We start from the raw sequence: 22,305 nt of genomic DNA, 5'->3' as shown, positions 1-22,305 counted from the left end.
TCCATTTTCGTTTGTTTTTGCGTGAGAGAGATGGAGAGAGAGGGAGACTCTAAAACGGCTGGGCTGTTTTGTTTTTTATGAAATTTCACTAAAAGGCGCCTGGGTGAATTACAATCAAAGTGTATAGGCATGTTTGTAATTAATAGCAGCAGTACAAAGTCCAACCTTTCTTCACCGTTGGTAGAGGCGGTCGCAAAATGGTAATGTTTAGAACCCAACAGTTTCGTACAAGGCTATGCATGGGAGACAGATTAATCTGACTAACAAAGTGCAAAATCCAGGAGTCAACATCAGGATCCGTTGTATTCCGGTCATATCTGCTTTGTAATGTAGCAAGCAAAAATGTGAGACGGTTGGATTCACAAATAAATTAAGTGATGACACCAACATTCCTTCTGCGAATGTGCAACCGCCTTCCTTTATGTGTTCTAGCAAAATTTTCCCGATTTTGTATGAAATTACTGAACCTTGCTGCTTTCGATATCGGGTATGAACTGGAAATTCTGCAGCTCTAACAGCTATGAACAATGAGGAGGACTTCATACAAAACAATGAGGAGGACTTCATACAAAACAATGAGGAGGACTTCATACAAAACAATGAGGAGGACTTCATACAAAACAATGAGGAGGACTTCATACAAAACAAGGAGGAGGACTTCATAGAAAACAGATAAATCTAAAGCACGATCTAAATGAGCTTTGTCATCAAGATTCGCTAAACAACAAAAGCTGCAGATCCCTCCTCCCATTATACCGATGCGACAAACAAAAACGATAGAAATACACAATGAGGTTGTGACCAAAGTTTTTGAGGTAACATAGCGTCTTGCAAACCCTAAAAAGAACAGCAATTCGTTGCTGTCAATCTCGATCCTTTTACATTAATAGCAACAAAATCTTTTGGCAAAATGACATACCAATGAAATACAAATGAAATACAAATGACATAAATTAAATACAAATTAAATACAAATGGCATACAAATGATACAAATGACATATAAATGAAATACAAATGAAATACAAATGACATAAATGAAATACCAATGACATACCAATGAAATACAAATGACATACAAATGGCATACAAATGAAATACAAATGAAATACAAATGAAATACAAATGAAATACAAATGACATACAAATGGCATACAAATGACATACAAATGGCATACAAATGATACAAATGAAATACAAATGACATATTAATGACATACAAATGACATATTAATGACATACAAATGACATACTAATGATATACCAATGAAATACAAATGACATACAAATGGCATACAAATGGCATACAAATGATACAAATGATACAAATGAAATACAAATGAAATACAAATGAAATACAAATGACATACTAATGACATACAAATGACATACTAATGACATATCAATGAAATACAAATGACATACAAATGGCATACAAATGATACAAATGAAATATAAATGACATACAAATGAAATACAAATGGCATACAAATGACATACAAATGACATACTAATGACATACTAATGACATACTAATGACATACAAATGACATACAAATGACATACAAGTGAAATACAAATGAAATACAAATGGCATAAAAATGACATACAAATGGCATACAAACGAAAGACAAATGACATACAAATGAAATACAAATGACATACCAATGAAATACAAATGAAATACAAATAAAACAAATGACATACAAATGAAACAAATGACATACAAATAAAACAAATGACATACAAACGAAAGACAAATGACATACAAATAAAACAAATGACATACAAATAAAACAAATGACATACAAATAAAACAAATGACATACAAATAAAACAAATGACATACAAATGGCATGCAAATCACATAAAAATGAAATACAAATGACATACAAATAAAATACAAATGGCATACAAATGGTATACAAATGAAATACAAATGACATACAAATGGCATACGAAAGGACATACAAATGACATACAAATGAAATACAAATGACATACAAATGAAATTCAAATGAAATACAAATGGCATACAAATGAAATACAAATGAAATACAAATGACATACAAATGAAATACAAATGAAATACAAATGACATACAAATGGCATACAAATGAAATAAAAATGACATACAAATGACATATAAATGACATACAAATGACATATAAATGACATATAAATGACATACAAATAGCATAGAAATGAAATACAAATGATATAAAAATGACATACAAATGACATACAAACGAAATACAAATTGCATAAAAATGACATACAAATGGCATACAAATGCTATTGTATGTCATTTGTATTTCATTTGTATGTCATTGGCATACAAATGAAATACAAATGACATACAAAGGAAATACAAATGACATACGAATGAAATACAAATGAAATACAAATAACATACAAATGAAAAATACAAATGAAATACAAAAGAAATACAAATAACATACAAATAACATACAACTGAAATACAAATTAAATACAAATGACATACAAAGGAAATACAAATGACATACGAATGAAATACGAATGACATACAAATGAAATACAAATGACATACAAATGAAATACAAATGACATACAAATGAAATACAAATGACATACAAATGAAATACAAATGACATACAAATGAAATACAAATGACATACAAATGGCATACAATTGAAATACAAATAGCATACAAATAGCATACAAATAACATACAAATGGCATACAAATGACATACAAAAGGCATAAAAATGACATACAAAAGGCATACAAATGACATACAAAAGGCATACAAATGACATACAAATTGCATACAAATGAAATACACATTAAATACAGATGACATACAAATTAAATACAAAGGACATACAAATGAAATACAAATGACATACACATGACATACAAAAAGCATACAAATGACATACAAACGGCATACAAATTAAATACAAATGTCATACAAATGACATACAAATGAAATACAAATGGCATACAAATGTCATACAAATTAAATACCAATTACATACAAATGGCATACAAATGGTATACAACTGGCATACAAATGACATACAAATGACATACAAATGACATATAAATGACATATAAATGACATACAAATGGCATACAAATGACATGCAAATGACATACAAATTACCTACAAATGATATACAAATGACATGCAAATGAAATACAGAGTGCATACAAATGACATGCAAATGAAATACAAATGACATATGTCATATGACATATGACAAATGACATATGACAGTAATGCATAAAAATAACATACAAATGACATACAAAGGGCATACAAATGACATACAAATGAAATACATATGGCATACAAATTACATTCAAATGACATACACATGACATACAAAAAGCATACAAATGACATACAAATGACATACAAAAAGCATACAAATGACATACAAATGGCATACAAATTAAATACCATCACATACAAATGGCATACAGATGACATACAAATGACATACAGATGGCATACAGATGACATACAAATGACATACAGATGGCATACAGATGACATACAAATGACATACAGATGGCATACAGATGACATACAAATGACATACAGATGGCATACAGATTACATACAAATGACATACAGATGGCATACAGATTACATACAAATGACATACAGATGGCATACAGATGACATACAAATGACATACAGATGACATACAAATGACATACAAATGACATACAAATGGCATACAAATGTCATGCAGATGGCATACAAATGACATACAAATTGCATACAAATGACATACAAATGAAATACAAATGGCATTCAAATGACATACAAATTGCATACAAATGACATACAAATGAAATACAAATGGCATTCAAATGACATACAAATAGCATACAAATGACATTCAAATGACGTACAAATGTTTATATATCAAGAAAAAAAGTAAATACCACCCCAAAATGTGATCTTAAAATAAAAATAAATAACGAGTCTTAACATTTGATGAACCTCATTTAATAATTTTCTGCAAGAATTAAATGAAAATTTTTGAATGACTGATTTATATGAGAAAAAAAAACAATAAAATCTTTGGATTCCTTTTCTTAATTCTCGAGCCTTTGTTTAGTTCTGTGCAATTTTAGAGGCGCAGTACAATATTCTCTGTGACATCCTTATAATCTGACCGAGGAATGGTTAGGTCCCCCTGCTTGATTTGAATTTTGTGATGATCGTATTTCTGCCAGTTCTGTCTTTGAGGTAATCCCAGAGGAAGAAATCAAGGAAGGCTAAGTTTGCGTTGTCGCGTGTCTGCTGAAAACTGATCACGCGGAATTAGTTAATAGTTCTCTTTTAGATAATTCCGTTAGATTTGAGGTTCGAAAGCTTGTTCCATTTTGCTGTAATCAAAATTGTATAGATATGCGGTCTGTAGCTCGTTCGGACGCACAATATTTCGGATTCTGCTCGTTTTACTCAATGCATATACTGTTTGCGACGTCCTGAACGGTTTGGGCGGTTTGCACTGGCTGCATTAAGAATTCCCATTGTCCAAGAGTTCTCAAAGCCTAAATGTTCTCTTTTTTCACAGCTGAGACACGAAAAGTGTCCTGCACTTTTGCCAACAAGTCTTTCTTGTATGTCGTAGAATATTTTTGCTAGATTTCCCTTGCGACCTAGTTATGTTCATGGGTCTTGTTCTGCAAAATGGGAATGATTGGCGAATTGATGAAGCTTACGTCAATGACAAAAAATGTGTGCGTGTACCCAAAGGGTTTCGGGTCACTCGGTATAATTAAATGTGAGACTTTGAATATTTCATCGTTTTTACCAAAATATTTCTTTTCTTCCATTACAGACATATGTATCATCCATTACAGACATATGTATCATCCATTACAGACATATGTATCATCCATTACAGACATATGTATCATCCATTACAAACATATGTATCATCCATTACAAACATATGTATCATCCATTACAAACATGTATCATCCATTACAAACATATGTATCATCCATTACAAACATATGTATCATCCATGGGAATGGATGAAACTCTCACACTTTCCCTCTTTATTTTGTGTTCTTTCTTTCCCTACCTATTCTCCCATGGCAATGATCCACAACACAAACTGACGACCCAGAATGAAATATTGAGAGGGAGAGGGAGTGTATAGAAAGTAAATAAAAGCACGATGACATGCGTGAATAAACAGGAAGAAGCGCAATAAACAAACTTTATGAAGAATTCGATGTTGATTTGCAATCAAGTGAAATAAAAACTAAATCAGTTTTAAAAATATTTCCTACCGCCATCACTCACCCGTCATTTCCCGGCCATGTGCGTTTTGGAAGCATATACATATATATAATATATATATATATATATGTTGTTGGAAACATATTCTTTTAACGAATCTTTCCTCCTCCCATTTCCATTCTCGCAACAAACTAGTGATATTAAAGGCCAGAGTGTTCCAGTTTTTTTACCAACTCCCTTCACCCGCGCATCATTTACTAATGACCTCTAAGAAGAAGAGGCCAGGGGAGCGACGAATTGGGTAGAGAGCATGGCTTGGCAGGTGACGAGATGGCGTGAGATTGCGCAATCAAAATAAATTGAACGAAAATATGTGTAGAGTGACCACTCGAGACCATTACTGTCCGGAAGGAATCAGTTGAGTCTAGTGTGCTACGAATCACCGGCAAGACCAAGTGTCCATTAGTTAAAGTGGACATTGCAAGTGTGAAAACAACAAGTGTCCATTTCAGCTTTACCCCATCCACTCCATTCCTCACTCATGAACTAATCACACCCGGGCCCCAAAGATATTACATGTGTGTCACGCAGTTCACCTGCAGAGACTTCTTGGGATTTTCACAATTATATTTGGTAACAAAAATTATATTTGGTAACAAAAATTATATTTGGTAACAAAAATTATATTTGGTAACAAAATATTGTGACTCTGGCAAAAAGAACGAAACACAAACATAGATGCTCTCCTCAAAGTTGGGTGAAAATCTAAAAAGTAACCCGTGATTGGTTTTCGTCCAACCATTGTGCCCTCAGTTAGCGATTCCGTAATAATTTCTCAATTTCTAAGCTCACCACGGAGAAAATTTGACTCGCGGGTCACATATGGCTCCAGGGGCTTCCTGAAAGATTTACGAATTCCAAAACGAAAATGATATAAGATTGTTTCATTTTTTTTTTTTAGCCAAATATTGAGAAAGTAATTTGACAAAATATCGAGAAAATAAGTGAAAAAATTAATCGCACAATAATTCATATTGTAAGCTGATATTTCATCTTTATTTATGGAAAAGTTAATCATGGGAAGTTTTAAAAAAGGGGAACAATAAAACGAAAAATCTGTATATTTTGAATCAATTTATTGAAAAAATATTTAATTCTGCTATGACATTTTATTTCTTCTTGGTGATAATCTGACGAAATTGGGGGTGTCATCTCCCCTCCAACGTACTATCACGCATTAAGAGTGACAAACTTAGTAACAGATACTTATGACTATGTACTGTAATTTGACCTCCGCAGTAAATGCAAATAATATGAAAACACATTTTGTATTTTACAACTGTAAAAAATAATACATTATATATTTGATTAATTTGAATAAATAATATAAAAATCTCTATTCAATAAAATGAAATAAATTTGGAAATTGAACACTCATTGTTGAACATGCCTAGCAATACAAATGTCGGACAGAATAAACAAAATGTCAGAAGACGTTATTGTTTCTATTTACAGATCTGTAAATGAAGTTCCTATTTATTTGAATTATTTAGGATTAAAATGGTTGGAGGTTTACTAATAACAAAACAAAAAGGAGCGATATATATATATATATATATATATATATATATATATATATATATATATATATATATATATATATATATATATATATATAGAAACAAACGAGTAAATGTTACCAAACTTCTACCTTCCTGTATAAGTTTGTTTGTTTGTTTCGTGTCTGAGTTAATTTTAAAGTGTTCTTCACTTAAAAATAAAGATAGTGTCTAGTTTAAATTTCTAAAAAATGTTGGTCTGACTAGCCTCGATAATCGGTCAAATATCGAAAATTAAATAAAATGTTGGTATTTTCACATGATTGGTGATATTTATTAAATGTGTTGTGTATAAAAACTTATATTGCATTTGGGAATATTTATTTGTTGTATATTTATTTTCACCCCCCCCCTTTTTTGCATTGTTGGTTATTCTAATAAATGCCCTGTTTTTCTTTTTTTTATTTTTAGTGCGTGTATGCAGATGTGTGGAGGTAATTCCAAAAAAAAAAACGTCTTCATCGTTACATGTTTTATTAGACCTACGTGAGCTGCGTGTGGTGAAATTTAAATCTAAACTCCTATAAACGTGTTTTGGGTTTTTTTGTGTGTATTGATATTCATATTAAAAACCCTCTTTTCTATTAGTATTTATTTGCTTTCCCACCAAAGCAAAATGTGACACAAGGTCGTTTTTAATGTGGGGTTAAACCAGCTCCCCGAAAAAAAGGCAAAAGGGTCACTCTGGTTGGGACCAAAAATAATAATTGCCCCAGTATAGAGGGTTTCCCCTCCATTGACCAAGGACAAATTACCTCAAGTGCAGCATTTGCAGAACAGATACTACACTTTGAGATATTAAATCTTTTATTCAGGCAAAAAATGAACATGAACAAAAAACTTAGGCACAAGACCAACTCAAAAGGGGGGAAACAATGGGAGTCGTTGGTCATCCTTGTCACTTTAGAACTAAACAAAAGTTTCTCTTAGCTAGAATCTTCTTTCACCATAATACCACATTCGCCCTTTCGTACTTGGGGGCTTCCTATTTAGCACCCAATTTTTAAAACAATTTTATTAGCATGTAATACACTTTGAAGGCCAAGAAATGCAGCAAAAAGGCAACCCTCTTTTCTATTAGTATTTATTTGCTTTCCCACCAAAGCAAAATGTGACACAAGGTCGTTTTTAATGTGGGGTTAAACCAGCTCTCCGAAAAAAAGGGGAAAAGGGCACTCTGGTTGGGATCAAAAATAATAATTGTCCCAGTATAGAGGGTTTCTCCTCCATTGACCAAGGACAAATTACCTTAAGTGCGGCATCTGCAGAACAGATACTACACTTTGAGATATTAAATTTTTTATTCACAGAAAAAAAAATACAATTGGGAAAATGAACAAAAAATTTTGGCACAAGGCCAACTCAAAAAGAAGGGGGATGGTGAGGTTGGTTGATCCATCTCGTCTCTATTTGAAATTTTAAAAGATTCTCTCTCGGCCAGCATCTTTTATCATGGTAACCCTTTTAAATTTGTATTTATGTGTGTGTGCTGGGAGGGGGTGTTCCGACTTAAACCCAATTTTAAAATATTTTTTATTTATATTAAAAAATACAAAAAAGATAACAATATTAATAAAATTTCATTTGTGTCGAGGGACACGGGGAAAAAAAAAAGCCTGGTTAGTAAGGCCCTCCCAGCCCTGTCTGAAATGCTAGACCACCCGTTTTACTCTGGCTTGTAAAGGAACCAGGGTTTCGCGGGCAGCCTCTAAATAGAGGGGGGAGGGGTTGTGTCCTAAATAGGGGAGAAAAGAAAAAATTGGCGGTGAAGGCAGGGGGTGTTAGTGTTTGATTTGGTTTCCTCCAAGATGGGTTGAATTTCGAGAGGGGTGGAGGGCAAAAGAAAAAAATTGTTGTTTTTGGAGGTTGGGGGTCTTGGAGGCTTTCTAATAAGGGAAACAAGATTTATTCGGCTGGCTGAGAGGCTGAAGGAAGTAAAATTGGAAAGGGGCGGGGGTCCGATAAAACCCCAGAACCGCGCGCTCCACACCTAGGTGGGGAACATGTATTCAAATTTGGCCCCCCTTTGTATACACAGACTTGCTAACTGTATCCATCTTCTTTCAAAAGCCATGCGATGCAGCCTTCTTCTGTCGCATCTGATCTTTACCTGAAGTTGGTGTTTAAAGAAAGCTATCAGATCCTGATCAGAAAAAGGCAGCACCCCCCGACTATCTTGCAGTCTCAACGTCCAAATCATCATTCTCGCCACGGCCAGGATTGCGATGTAGACCATTTGTCTCTCCCGGTTCCACGGCGGCCTCACATTGTCCACTACGTTTGATACAGTAATCGGACGAGGATGTTCGGGATCGATGCGAGCCGTCATCTTGCCAACATACGACCAGTACTGGCGGAGTTCACGGCAATCGAAAAATGCATGATCAGTTGTTTCTACGGCCGTCGTCCCGCAATGGGGACAGGCCAGCGACTCCAAGAAACCAGAACTGCATTGTATATTGGTGAGGGGAAGCGCATTTCGGGCCAATCGCCAAGTCAGACAGAACTCTGAATTGTTCAGATGACTCGAACCTGGCACCCAACTCCACGTGGAGCGGATCTCACTCTGCTGCCAACCCAAATGCACACATAGCGAGTCGGCGGCAGCCCCCCTCACTAGATCCCTGTGGAGTTCCCTATGGGTGGCAGTCACAAGGTCTCTGGAACCTGATAGTCATTTTAGCGTGGTTCAGCACTCTTTCAGGAAGGCTGAATCTCCCTGCGGCCTGCAACAACTCAATAGAGGGGTCGAGAATGAGGTCAGAATGGTGGCAGTAATTGCAGGGTGCCATAGTTGATCATCTTGAAGGTAGTGGCTAAGGAAGGCCAGCCTCTCGGCATCTCGATGACACTTCAAGTCTGGCATTCCCAAACCTCCCTCACACAGACGTTGAATACAGACCTGTCTGCTCACCCAGTGCCTTCCTCTGTCCCAAAGGAGTGAGAAAGAGTTTGACAAGAGCTGTTAAGTGTTGTGCAGGCAGAGGAAGTACGGCCAGTCAGTAAAGGATGAGAGGGAAGACGTATGTGGCGCACGCCTCAGCTCTACCCTTTAAGGAAAGTTTCGTAGGAAGCCACAAGTTGACCGCAGCCTCCACCTTTAATCGTACCTCCGACCAATTCTTATCAAGCTGGAGACCCTGTATGAACTACATGCCAAGGATCCAACCGGGCCATCTGTCCAACTGAAGCATGCCGGGAAGTTTGCGTTGCTACTCCAGGCGCCCAACCGCAGTCCGACCGACTTACTGTGGTTTATCTTGGCCCCTGTGTTGATCCCGGCCTGAAGGCCAAGACCAACCGAAAAAAGGCAACCCTCTTTTCTATTTATTTAAAAGAAAATACAACTTTGGATCGTAGAATTGCATTCATCTGCAAAAGATTTAGCTAATTTGCATATTCTTTTAAACATTCATTTTAATTAATTCACTATTAGATTTTTCGGTTTTCTTATGGGATGATCATCATTAGTTAACTATTACACATAATTATATTCATTCAGATATTCTACATGATTTATACGTGTGTAATATTTGTGTAAAAACTTTATAGTAAACACAAAACTCTTTCTATATATGTATGCATATATATATATATATTTGTTTAAAAATTTTGCCTACTTTGGGTTTTAGCTGGGCAAAATTGAGGAAAATCGGCACAAAGGTGTGGAAATTAAAGAAATGGAATTTGCCAGATGAAGGTCGAACAACGGCATTACGAACATGCATGCATAACATAATAGCTATTAATTCATGTTATTATTTTTAGCCTTGCAGCAAACACGTCTTCATAGCTCAGGCATTAACGTCAAGGGAAAAAACAAATCATAAGCTAAATGTTTTAGTTTTGATTTTCATTGGTGACGTACGAGTCATTTTTTTAAAAAAATTTTTAAAACCTTACTATATATTGGGACCAAAATAATCTATATATATAAAAGCGAAAATGTATGTGTGTTTGTGTGTATGTTTGTGTGTCTGCTAAAAACTTTCGACATACACAACAAAAATTCACAAACTTGGTCTCATATGAAAGCCCCACCTTCCGGACGACAAATATCGAAAAATTGGCCCAAAGTGACCATCAGAAGTGCGTCAACCGATCAATTTTCTGCAGGGGGGGGGCCCAAAAAGTGACATTTTAATGTTAAACATTACATATTTTTAAATCGATTTATAACTGCCCAAAAAAATACGGCCGCCAACTCTTCTACATAAAGTATACACGCGGCCGTTTATTTTGGGTCAACTTGTATTTAAAACCCGTTGAGTCATGTCACGTGATCTTGACGTCAGCAAACTCTAATGGCGGTCTTAATTTACAATTTAAAAATGTTGTTATCGGTAAAAAAAAATTTAATTAAAGCTAAACTATGAACTTCTACGCTATGGCAATGTTACCAAAGTTATTACCACATTCAAAATAGGTAGATACGATAGTTAAACGAAAAATAAAGTAAAAAAGATAGTGAAGTAAAAAAAATATGCTTACAAAAAATATTAACCGATCAGAGTTTTTTTTTTTAAATAAAAACAGCCAGACGCCATTTTCCAGTCTTTAGAGTAAGGCAGACAAAGTGAGAGAGAGAGAGAGAGAGAGAGAGAGAGAGAGAGAGAGTGAGTGAGTGAGTGAGAGAGAGAGTGAGTGAGAGAGAGAGATATCTAGACAGATTCGACAGGGGTGACGGTCAACAACGCATGCGTCAGATGACGTCATGACGTCGTGACCTGATTTACTTTAAATAGTTAATAAACCAAACAAACTTTATATATGCCGCTTTAGCGCAGGTTGTTAAGGCCTTGGTTCATTATCTAAACGTTTTGGGTTCGAATCGTGGTGTGAGATGTTTTTTGGTTTTTTGTTTCGATTTTTTAAATTTAAATATTGAACCCTGTATTATTTAAGCCATTTTTCACGTTATTTTTTTTACCCTCCCCCCCCCCGCTTAATTAAAACGTTGTTTTCTTTTCTTACTTCGCTTATAACAATGCTTACATCGTCATCGTCGTCATCGTAACGCTTGACGACTTTCAAACATCTTTCACTTCTGGCTGACCGATTTTATTTTCAAACTTCGCCTCAGGGGTTCGGCTTCGATCCTACCCCTCTCCCCCGGCTTTTTTTATTTAACACCACACACCCCTACAAACACCCGGGCAACGCCAGGTACCCCTCGCTAGTCTTCTATAAAAGCCAAATGCGCACGTGCATTTTTTGTATGTCACGAAAAGGCTTTTTTCGCCAACGCTCCTGGGAGGGGGTACTATCGCTTAGAACTGTTTATATAGCCCCTAGATAATAATATCTAGGATTTGGGAATGCGGGTCGCCTCCAGATTTATTTATGTCGACTTTTATGAGATTCGCACTATTTCGCTCTGTCCCCTGTTTGTCCTGCTTTTTAGTATAAATACAGTGAAACTAAATTCAAACGAGTCGTGTTCTCGGCTTTTGTCGAAACGTCCAGAAAGCAATCAGTTTTGATCAATGTGGGGTCAAACTCCTTATATCAGACAATTGCTATTCAATCTGGACAATGAGGAGCTGGTTTTCCCCTCCCCAACATCTTGAGAATGGGGAGCTGGTTTCCAACCAGTCAAAGTTGGGTAAACAAATCCAAAAGCTGTCCCGCAGCAAAAGTTAAGTCCGCTACTTCTATTTGACCTCATTAATGAGGTCAAATAAAAGCAACAGAATTAACTTTTATTGCGACCACGTGTCAATTCTGTTTTTAATACTTAAATAAATAAATTCAAACGTGTTTCCGTTAGTATTTCACGGTGGTCCAATGGTTAACGTTGCACATTTTTTTTTCACACTTTAATTTCCAACTTTGCCTCAAGGGTATCCCCCGCTAGTCTATATATATAAAAGTGAAAATTTTTGTGTGTGTGTGTGTGTTTGTATGTCTTGCAAAAACTTTCGACACAGGCCACAGATTTTTGCCAGATAGGTATCACTTTAAAGCTCCAACTTTCGCCCGACAAATCGAAAAATTGGCCAAAAACATTAATTCCTTCACCCTAAACTGTATGTCTCTTTGGCGTAGGGGTAACGTGCCGGGCATTTTTTTCTGCCTTAGCCTCGATGCTTCGGGTTCGAGCCTGTCTTTCTACCTTAACTTTTTCTCCTCTTTTACACCTTTTTTTTTTTTTACGTTTGTTCGCTGTTTTGCTTTGTTTTGGTTGTTCCAATTTTTTTAGCATCGTGTTTTTTGATAATATTAAAACAGGGTCACTCTCTTCTACATACACACCACCAAACACCCGGGCAACCAGGTACCCCCGATAGTCTTCTATGTATATAAAAGCAAAAATGTGCGTATGTATGTTTGTATGTCCGCTAAAAACATTCGACAGACACAAAAAAAAATTCACAAATGTGGTATCATATTAAAGCTAGACCCTCCGGACGACAAATATCGAATATTTGGCTCAATTCATCAACTCTAAGTTGGTCAGCTGAGCGTTTTCCTGCAGAGGGGGGGGGGCAAAAAGCGACATTTTAACGTTAAGCATTATGTAATTCTTATCATTTTTAATCGATTCTAATGGTATTTATAAGTATTTAAAATAACGCTGAGTCATGTCACGTGATCTTGACGTTAGCACGCTTTAATGACGACGTTTGTATTTTTTAATAAGAGACTCTTTATGGTCAGTATATCGTACAAATTATAAGATTTACTGTCAGTATTGTACAAATTAAAATATTAACTTACACATTATGAAAATGCTACAGACGTGATTAACCGGTTAAAAATAGTAAAATCCGAGACTTAAACAAAAAATAATAAGCAAAAATGATAAGGAAAAAAAAAATTATGCTTAAATATATTTAGCATGAGACGGCCGATGCCTATGTTTTCACAACAACAAAAAAAAACGGCCATTTTCTTTTTTATATTAGTAACACTATGACCTAATTCTATTTAGGATGAGCAAGGCAAAAGATGAGACCGCTTGAATTCTAAGAACAGATACTACACTTTGATCTTAGCCAAAAGACCAAGTAACCGTCTTATACAGCTTAATTTCCTACCGACCATTATCTTCTATTATAAAAAGATGAATAATTTATATTTATTGAATACTAAATCGAGACAAGATGTCATATTCCAAAAATCACATCTGAACTAAAAACATTATCATTTAGAAGGCCATCCTTATTTTCGAGTGATGTTTGTTTCTCTAAAGCTTGACATGCAAAGCATGACCTCCTCCTTATTTTCTTAGTGGGAGGGGTGCAAAAGATGAAACCGCTTGAATTCTAAGACAGATACTACACTTTGATCTTAGCCAAAAGACCAAGTAAAAAAAAATACATATATATTTATCGTATAGTAATTTGAAACAAGATCTTATATTCCAAACATCACACATCGCTAAACTGCTGATTCTAAATTCTGAAATAAAAACATTATTATTCAGAAAGCCATTCTTAGTATTGGGAGGTTATGTTTTTTATATAATCTTCAGTTAAGGAGGAACGGTTTTAAGGAATTCATATAAAAGTATTATGTACTAGCAGATTACCCGACGTAGGTGGAAATACATTGAATGTTTCCTAGCAGAATACCCAGCGTCGCCTGGGATCGGATAATATTGGTTGATATATGTACTAGCCTAATACCCGGCGTCGCCTGGGATTGGATTACATAGCTGGATATATCTACTAGCAGAATACCCAGTGTAGCCCGGGATTGGATAAAATAGGTGTATACATACTAGCAGAATACCCAGCATCGCCCGGGATTGTATGACATAGCACTAGCATGACATATGTACTAGCAGATTACTCGGCATATCCTGGGATTGGATAAAATTCATGTAATGTTTCCTAGCAGAACACTCGGCGTCGCCTCCGATCGTAAAAAATTGGTTGATATATGTACTAGCCAAATACCCGGTGTCGCCCGGGATTGAATTACATACCAAGTACATCCAAGGATGGAATACTGTTGCCATATCTGGGCAGGAGCTGCTAAAAACAGCCTATCCTGCCTTGACAGGGTACAAAATAGACTTTGTGGCTTAGTGGGGGAAGCCCTTTTCTCTACCCTGCAACCTCTCTCCCACAGAAGAGACGTTGCGAGCCTATCCTTGTTTTATCGTTATTTCCATGGCAGGTGCTCGTCTGAACTCCAGTCTCTGGTCCCCTCCTCACCAATCTTTCACGAAAAACACCCGTCTAGCTGAATCCACTGTCAAAAATTTCCCCCACTCTATATCTGTGCCTAAATCAAAATGTGGATTCCATGAACAAAGCTTATTTCTTAGAACTGCACGCCTGTGGAACTCTGTTCCGTCTGCCTGCTTCCCACCGGACTACAACTTGGATGTGTTCAAGTCCAACGTAAACAAATTCCTAATGAACCGCCCCCTTAAGTAAACACTTCATCAAATCTCCACACTAACGTAATGTACTTACAATAATCCTTATCCCTGAGTGGCTTCCGGGCCTTGATAGGTGGTGATCACTGTGTAAAAAAAAAAAAAAAAACATAGGTGGATATAAGTACTAGCAGAATATCCGGCATAGCTTGGGATTGGATAAAATTGGTGTATATGTACTAACAGCATATCCACGGTCGCCCGGGATTGTATGACATAGGTGGATATATGTACTAGCAATTTTGAAGGTGCATGTGCAGGTGTAGTATAGGTCCGATTTGACAATTTTGAAAGTGCTTGTGCAGTATAAGTCCAATTTGACAATTTTGAACATGCATGTGCAGTATAGGTCCGATTTGAAAAATTTTGAAGGTGCTTGTGCAGTATGGGTCCGATGTGACAATTTTGAAGGTGCTTGTGCAGTATAGGCCTGATTTGAAAAAATTTAAGGTGCTTGTGCAGTATAGGTCCGATTTGAAAAATGTTAAAGGTGCTTGTGCAGCATAGGTTCGATTTGACAATTTTGAAGGTGTTTGTGCAGTATAGGTGCAAGTGACCTCACTTGGTTGTAGCTTCGTTGGCGAATACCATTAGAATAATATAACGTCATTGTTATAATATGTAAGTGACCTCCATTGGATGTAGCTTCATTGTCGAATACAAATGAACTAATATACAATCATTGTTACAATATGCAAGTGACCTCCATTGGATGTAGTTTGATTGTCGAATACCATTAGAATAATATACTATCATTGTTATAATATTAAGTGACCTCCCTTGGATGTAGCTTCATTGTCGAATACCATTAGATTAACATACACTCATTATTATAATATGCAAGTTACCTTCTTTGGATGTAGCTTCATTATCGAATACTATTAGAATATTATACAATCATTTTTATAATATGCAAGTGACCTCCCTTGGATGTATCTTCATTGTCGAATACCATTAGATTAATATACAATCATTGTTATAATATGTAAGTGACCTGCATTGGATGTAGCTTCATTGTCGAATACCAATGAACTAATATACAATCAATGTTACAATATGCAAGTGATCTCCTTTGGATGTAGCTTTATTGTTGAATATCATTAGAATAATATACAGTCAATGTTACAATATGCAAGTGACCTCCCTTGGATGGAGCTTCATTGTCGAATACCATTAGATTAACATACACTCATTGTTATAATATGCAAGTGACCTCCTTTGAATGTAACTTCATTGTCGAATACCATTAGATTAATATACAATCATTGTTATAATATGCAAGTGACCTCCCTTGGATGTAACTTCATTGTCGAATACCATTAGATTAATATACAATCATTTTTATCATATGCAAGTGACCTCCCTTGGATGTAGCTTTGGATGACATAGGTGGATATATGTACTAGCATAGTACCCGGTGTAGCCCAGAATTGGATGATATGGGTGGATATATGCACTAGCAGAATAATAGGTGAAATATTTCCCTAGCAGAATACCCGGCATCGCCTGGGATCGGATTAGATAGGTGGATATATGTACTAGCAAAATACCCAGCATCGCCCGGATTTGGATGAAATAGGTGGATATATGTACTAGCAGAATACCTGGCGTTGCCTTGGATTTGATGAAATAGGCAGAATGTTTCCTAGCAGAATACCAGGTGCCGCCTGGGATCAGATAACATAGGTGGATATTTGTACAAGCAGGATGCCCAGCGTCGCCAGGGATTGTATAAGAAATGTGGATGTATGTACTAGCAAAATACCCGATGTTGCCTGTGATCGAATGAGATAGATGGGATGTTTCCTAACAGAATACCTGGGATTGGATAAGATAGGTGGATATTTGTGCTAACAGAATACTCTATATAGGAAGATGGGGCGATTATGTCGTTTAAATCATGAAAAATTATTGTCCAAATTAGTAACATATACAAGAATTATGAAAAATGATGAAATGTGAATTATTTGATTCGTGTGTTTGTACTGAAATAACCTGCCAGACAATGTCTCAAAGTTATTTTTTTAATAAGAGAAAGGGGATTCTTGGATTTAATTAGATGGATTGAAAAATATACTAACAGAATACCTTGCATCGCCCAGGATTTAATGAGATTGACTGAGATATATACTAGCAGAACACCCAGCATTGCCCAGGATTGAATGAAATAGGTGAGAATATATATTAGCAAAATACCTGGCATCGCTTGGGATTTGATGAGATAAATGTGTTGTATATTACCCGTCCTTGCAAAGGTAAAATTATTTCATATACATGCTGTAAATTACCTACTCTAGGTAAGATACAATTATTTCATACATGTAATACCCGTCTTAGGTAGGTAAAATATTCTTTTGCTCGAAATAGCAAATGATACATCAACATTAAAAATTCCTCTCTCCTAAGAATAACATATATATTACAAAATCAAATTCAATTTTCTCATTGTTTATACGGTCCGGAGTAATGCCGGGTAGCCCCGCTAGTCTATAATATAAATCTCACTTCTCTGTTAAAGTGTATGTATGTATATATGTATGTATGCCTAAAACTTTCGACAGAGGCGACGGATTTTAACAGATTGGTATCGTTTGGAAATCGACCCTTCAGACAACAAATATCGAAAAATCAGCAAAAAACATTAATTCCTCCACCCTCAACTGGGCACTTTTCTACAAGGATGGGTCGCTTTTTTCGCCGATATTTTCGAAAGTCATTCCCTCTTTTCAATTGACTAGCTTTAATTTAAACTTTCGCCACTTCCGGTTTGGACGTTTTTTTGTTTGTTTTTTTGTTTTTGTTTTTTTTGTTTTCTTCATGTTGTTTTCATCCTTCACGGTACGGGTTCGAGTCTCCCTGCCTATTACCACATTTTTTTTTTTTTTTTTTTTTTTTCTTCATGTTGTTTTCATCCTTCACGGTACGGGTTCGAGTCTCCCTGCCTATTACCACATTTTTTTTTTTTTTTGCTCTACACACACCTCCAAACACACGCGCAACGACGCCGGGCACACAGGCTAGTATAATAGTAAATACAAAATCTGTATTAAAATCAAAATATCATTTTTAAACGTATTTTACAACCGGGCAATGCCGGGCGACCTGCTAATTTAAACCATTTTCATTTGGGATTTGGACTTTTTTGTTAAGAGTTGATTTTAAATAGCCTCGTTTAGTTTTGTTTCGCATAAATTGACCAAAGACAAAAAAGTCATGGTAACAATTTAAATTATTAACTCCATTTACAGATTTGTAAATGAAGTTCGTATTTACCTACCTCCCAACAAGAGTAGAATTAAACACAAGGTCAGTTTTTTAATGTGGGGAAAATCCAGCTCCCAAAAAGGATCATTCTGGATTGAAACAAAAATAAAATTTGCCTCAGTCTAAGAGGATTTCTCTTTCAAGAACAGAAATGGTGAAGTGTAGCATAAGAACAGATACTACATTTTGTTCCTAAGAGTGAATAATTTGAATTGTTACCGTAACTCTTTCTGATATATGAACGTTGAGCGTTGTAAACGATCTTAAACGGGACGTAATCGACTTTTGCTGTTGCAGAAATACGTAAACAACCGGAAAATACCGAATCAAAACAAGGCGGAATTTTGACAGGTAAAATAAAGAAAAACAGTCCTCGTACGCTTATTATTATTATTATTGTTGTTGTTGTTGTTGTTTTGGCGGAGTAAATCAATGACATGTTTTTCTCGTTATTGTTTTTTTTTTTTGTTTCTTTTTTGTATTTTTTACATGAATAAACTAAAGATTTTAACAAAACATTATCCATAAAAAAAACATCCATAAAAACATTATCCATAAAAACATTATCCATAAAAAACATTATCCATAAAACGACGGTCGTCGATCTTCTTTCAAATTGTTTTTTCGTTTATTTTTTTAATTATTTATTGTATTTATACAGCTTTTGTACCGGACAAGAAGAACTACTAAAAAGGTTAAGGTTAAAAAATAAACTCGAATTTTGTCCGGTTTTGGCGATAATTTTATTTTATTTATTTATTTATTTTTTAATTTATTTTATTTATTTATTTATTTTTTTTTTTTTACGTCATTTTCCAAAATATTGCAGATATTCCGTGTTCCTGCTGTTGCTGGGCCCAGTCACTAGGAAACCCTTCGTCTGTGGTACCTTCTCGTAAATTTGATTCGTTTGTATTTGTGCTGATGGTTAAGTTTTGTGGGATTTCAGATTTGCAATTTTATGTTGTTGTTTTTTTTTTCTCTCTTTTTTTTTTCTCTTTTTTAGTAAAAAGCGCCTGTTTGTTGTAACAAAAACAATTGAGGTATCAACAACAGCGCAATAAGTAAGAATTAATAAGGCACTGGAAATTATTTTTTCATACATTCGTCTTTGGGTGTCTCCTGGCTTGAGTGCGAAAATAAGAAAACTAAGAAGAACAGGTAAAATATAAGAAAAAAGTTCGACATAACTCAATTTCTGTTGGTACTCTTATTTCGACCTCATGTTTTGTCGACCCAAAGGCGAGTAAAAAAATAAAGCGAGACGGATTCGGATGTCTGTAACTTACCGTAACAACATCTTCTTTCCGGTGAATTTCTTGGAAATGTGGACATGTCAGCCATATTTTTTGCCTCGTTCTGATTAATGGGTTTTGTAAAGCGAGCTCGCATATTGTCGAGGAACCTTTTTATCAGTCGGTCAATTTGTCAAGCTCGGTATTTTTCTTTTTTTCTTTTTTCCACAAAATTATGATAAAGTATGGTCACTCGAAACGCGAGAAATTTTGAGGTTGTAAACGTTATTTCAATTTTATTGCGTTTTATTTCTTTGATTTTTCTTGCTGCTGTCTGAAGATACTGATTTCCTGACCTAAAATGAATTAAACATTTATCGTTATTTTTATTTAATGCAAAAATAATCTGAAAAGGGTTGATATTCTGTAAAACTAAACAACGAAACTTTTAGGGAATTTCCCTAATAAAATAAAATAACACAATTATATGAACAAATGACAAACAACTTCTTCAACTTAACAAGGGAAAGGTTTATTCGCAAAGCGTACTTTAGAAAGAAAGGAAGGAAGAAAGTAGTGTCGGGTCTCCACTGCCTTACGAGGTAGTTACAGCCAGTGGCTGTCGTCAATACCTTAGGTAGGGGCAGCGAAGCGAACAGAGACGTCTAGCACCGTCCAAGGCGGGTAGCGTAAGAGCGAGAGTTTTCTTCTGGGACCGAAAGCTGTCTGGTCCCTAGGGGTTAATTCGTATTCATGTGCAAGTCCTCAGATTGGACAGTCTAAGGTCGCATCACTCACTCAGAGGAAGCGAATGCGTGAGAAGAAAAGGGGTCTATTTGTGTCTGCTACATAACCCCCTGCTTAGGCTGAAAGCCGACAGAGAGAAAGGTAGCATAACAAATAGCAGAAAGAAAAATACAATAAAAAATGTCCGTTTCTTTAGGTTATTTTCTTGCAGAAAAAAAAATGTTCTTACTTTTCTGTGAAAAGTTGGAATATTTGCACAAAACGTTCTGTTCTGAAAAGGAGAGAAGAAAAAATGTTCTTTTTCAACAGAAATACACTGTTTTGCATAGTCTCTTCGGCCAATGTACCCGTCGACCACTACGTGTAGTGGTCACATAATTGTTCTCATGTGGAACATTTACCTCAGGTGTATGATGATGCTGTGTGTATGTTGGAGGAATGTGTGGCTCAGGTGTTAATGTGTCCAGAAAGGCTCTTTTTACCCTATCTACTGATACTGTCTCTTTTTTACCACTAATATCTAGGATAAAAGTTTTATCAGTGTGTGAAAGCACGCGATAAGGGCCAGTGTAAGGTGGAGTTAGGGGGGCTTTTACTGCGTCCTTTCTAAGGAACATGTGAGTCCATGTCGCTATGTCCTTCGGAACCAAAGATTTAATGGTCTGTTCCCTAGGGTGCATCGGCGGTAGCTTACTGAGATAAGCTCGTAGTCTGTTGACATACAGAGCTGTGTCAGTTGAGATATCCTCTATCAGGGTCAGCATCTGACCTGGCAATGATAGAGGTGCTCCATAGACCAGTTCGGCTACGGAATATCCCAGGTCCTCCTTGATTGATGCCCGACAGCCAAGAAGGATGACCAGTATGTACTCGCTCCATCGCTGTTGATCGGGGTAAGTGCGTAATGCAGCTTTCAATTGGCGATGGAAGCGTTCTATCATCCCATTCGAAGCAGGGTGGTAGCTTGTTGTCCGAATGCGAATGATCCCGAGGATCTTGGACAGTTCCCGGGATAGGTGGGATTCGAATTGTGCACCACGATCAGTGGTGATCGTAGTGGGAACTCCATAACGCGATATCCAGCCTGATATAAGGGCTCGCGCTACAGATTCAGCCGAAATGTCACTAAGTGGGATGGCTTCTGGCCACCGTGTGAAACAGTCAATGCAGGTCAGGAGATAAGTGAATCCCTGACTGACCGGCCATGGTCCAACCAAGTCAATGTGAACATGGCTAAACCGAGCGTCTGGGGTGCTGAATGTTCGAAGGGGTGCGCGTATATGCTCGTGCACCTTTGACTTTTGGCAGGATACACAGGAACGTGACCAAGCAGTGACGTCACGCCTCATGTTAGGCCAGAAAAATCTAGCTGTAATCAGCTTTACTGTGGCTTTGCGTCTGGGGTGTGCCAGGTTGTGTAGAGTGTCGAAAACAACTCTACGGTAGGTCATTGGAACAAATGGTCGAGGTGAATCCGTTGAGATGTCACAGATAATCGGCGTGTCAGAAGTAGGCACGGGCAGAAATGCGAATTTGCAAGTCGCGAATTCAGGTGACGATGGATCCAACGTGCCCAGACTTGGCTGGTCTAAGGCCATCTGTTGCAAATCGATATCCGATGGTGAGGACAGAGAATTGATGGGCAGGCGAGACAATGCGTCTGCTGCTGCGTTCTGCTCACCCGCGATATGTCGGATATCGCTAGTAAACTGCGAAACAAAGTCCAAATGACGTGTTTCGCGGGGAGAATATTTGTCCGGCTTAGCACGCAGTGCGTATGTAAGCGGGC

General features: G+C 36.4%; 1 long non-coding RNA gene across 1 annotated transcript in view; it reads right to left on the bottom strand.

Annotated features, from left to right (window-relative positions):
• The window catches only part of LOC145268622 (uncharacterized), a 53,018-nt gene extending 32,726 nt beyond the window's left edge, over nucleotides 1–20,292 (bottom strand). The window contains exons 1-2 of the long non-coding RNA XR_013864908.1: nucleotides 19,824–20,292; nucleotides 15,308–15,356 (exon numbers count right to left, since the gene is read on the bottom strand). This is a non-coding gene — a long non-coding RNA (uncharacterized LOC145268622). The remainder of the gene's footprint in view (nucleotides 1–15,307; nucleotides 15,357–19,823) is intronic.
• Nucleotides 20,293–22,305: the final 2,013 nt, after the last annotated feature.

The sequence above is a fragment of the Euprymna scolopes genome, chromosome 44, assembly GCF_053919585.1.
Source record: "Euprymna scolopes isolate OS-2025 chromosome 44, ASM5391958v1, whole genome shotgun sequence".
Taxonomy (NCBI): domain Eukaryota; kingdom Metazoa; phylum Mollusca; class Cephalopoda; order Sepiida; family Sepiolidae; genus Euprymna; species Euprymna scolopes.
The sequence above is the reverse complement of the archived record's forward strand: the minus strand, read 5'-3'. Positions and strand labels throughout refer to the sequence as shown.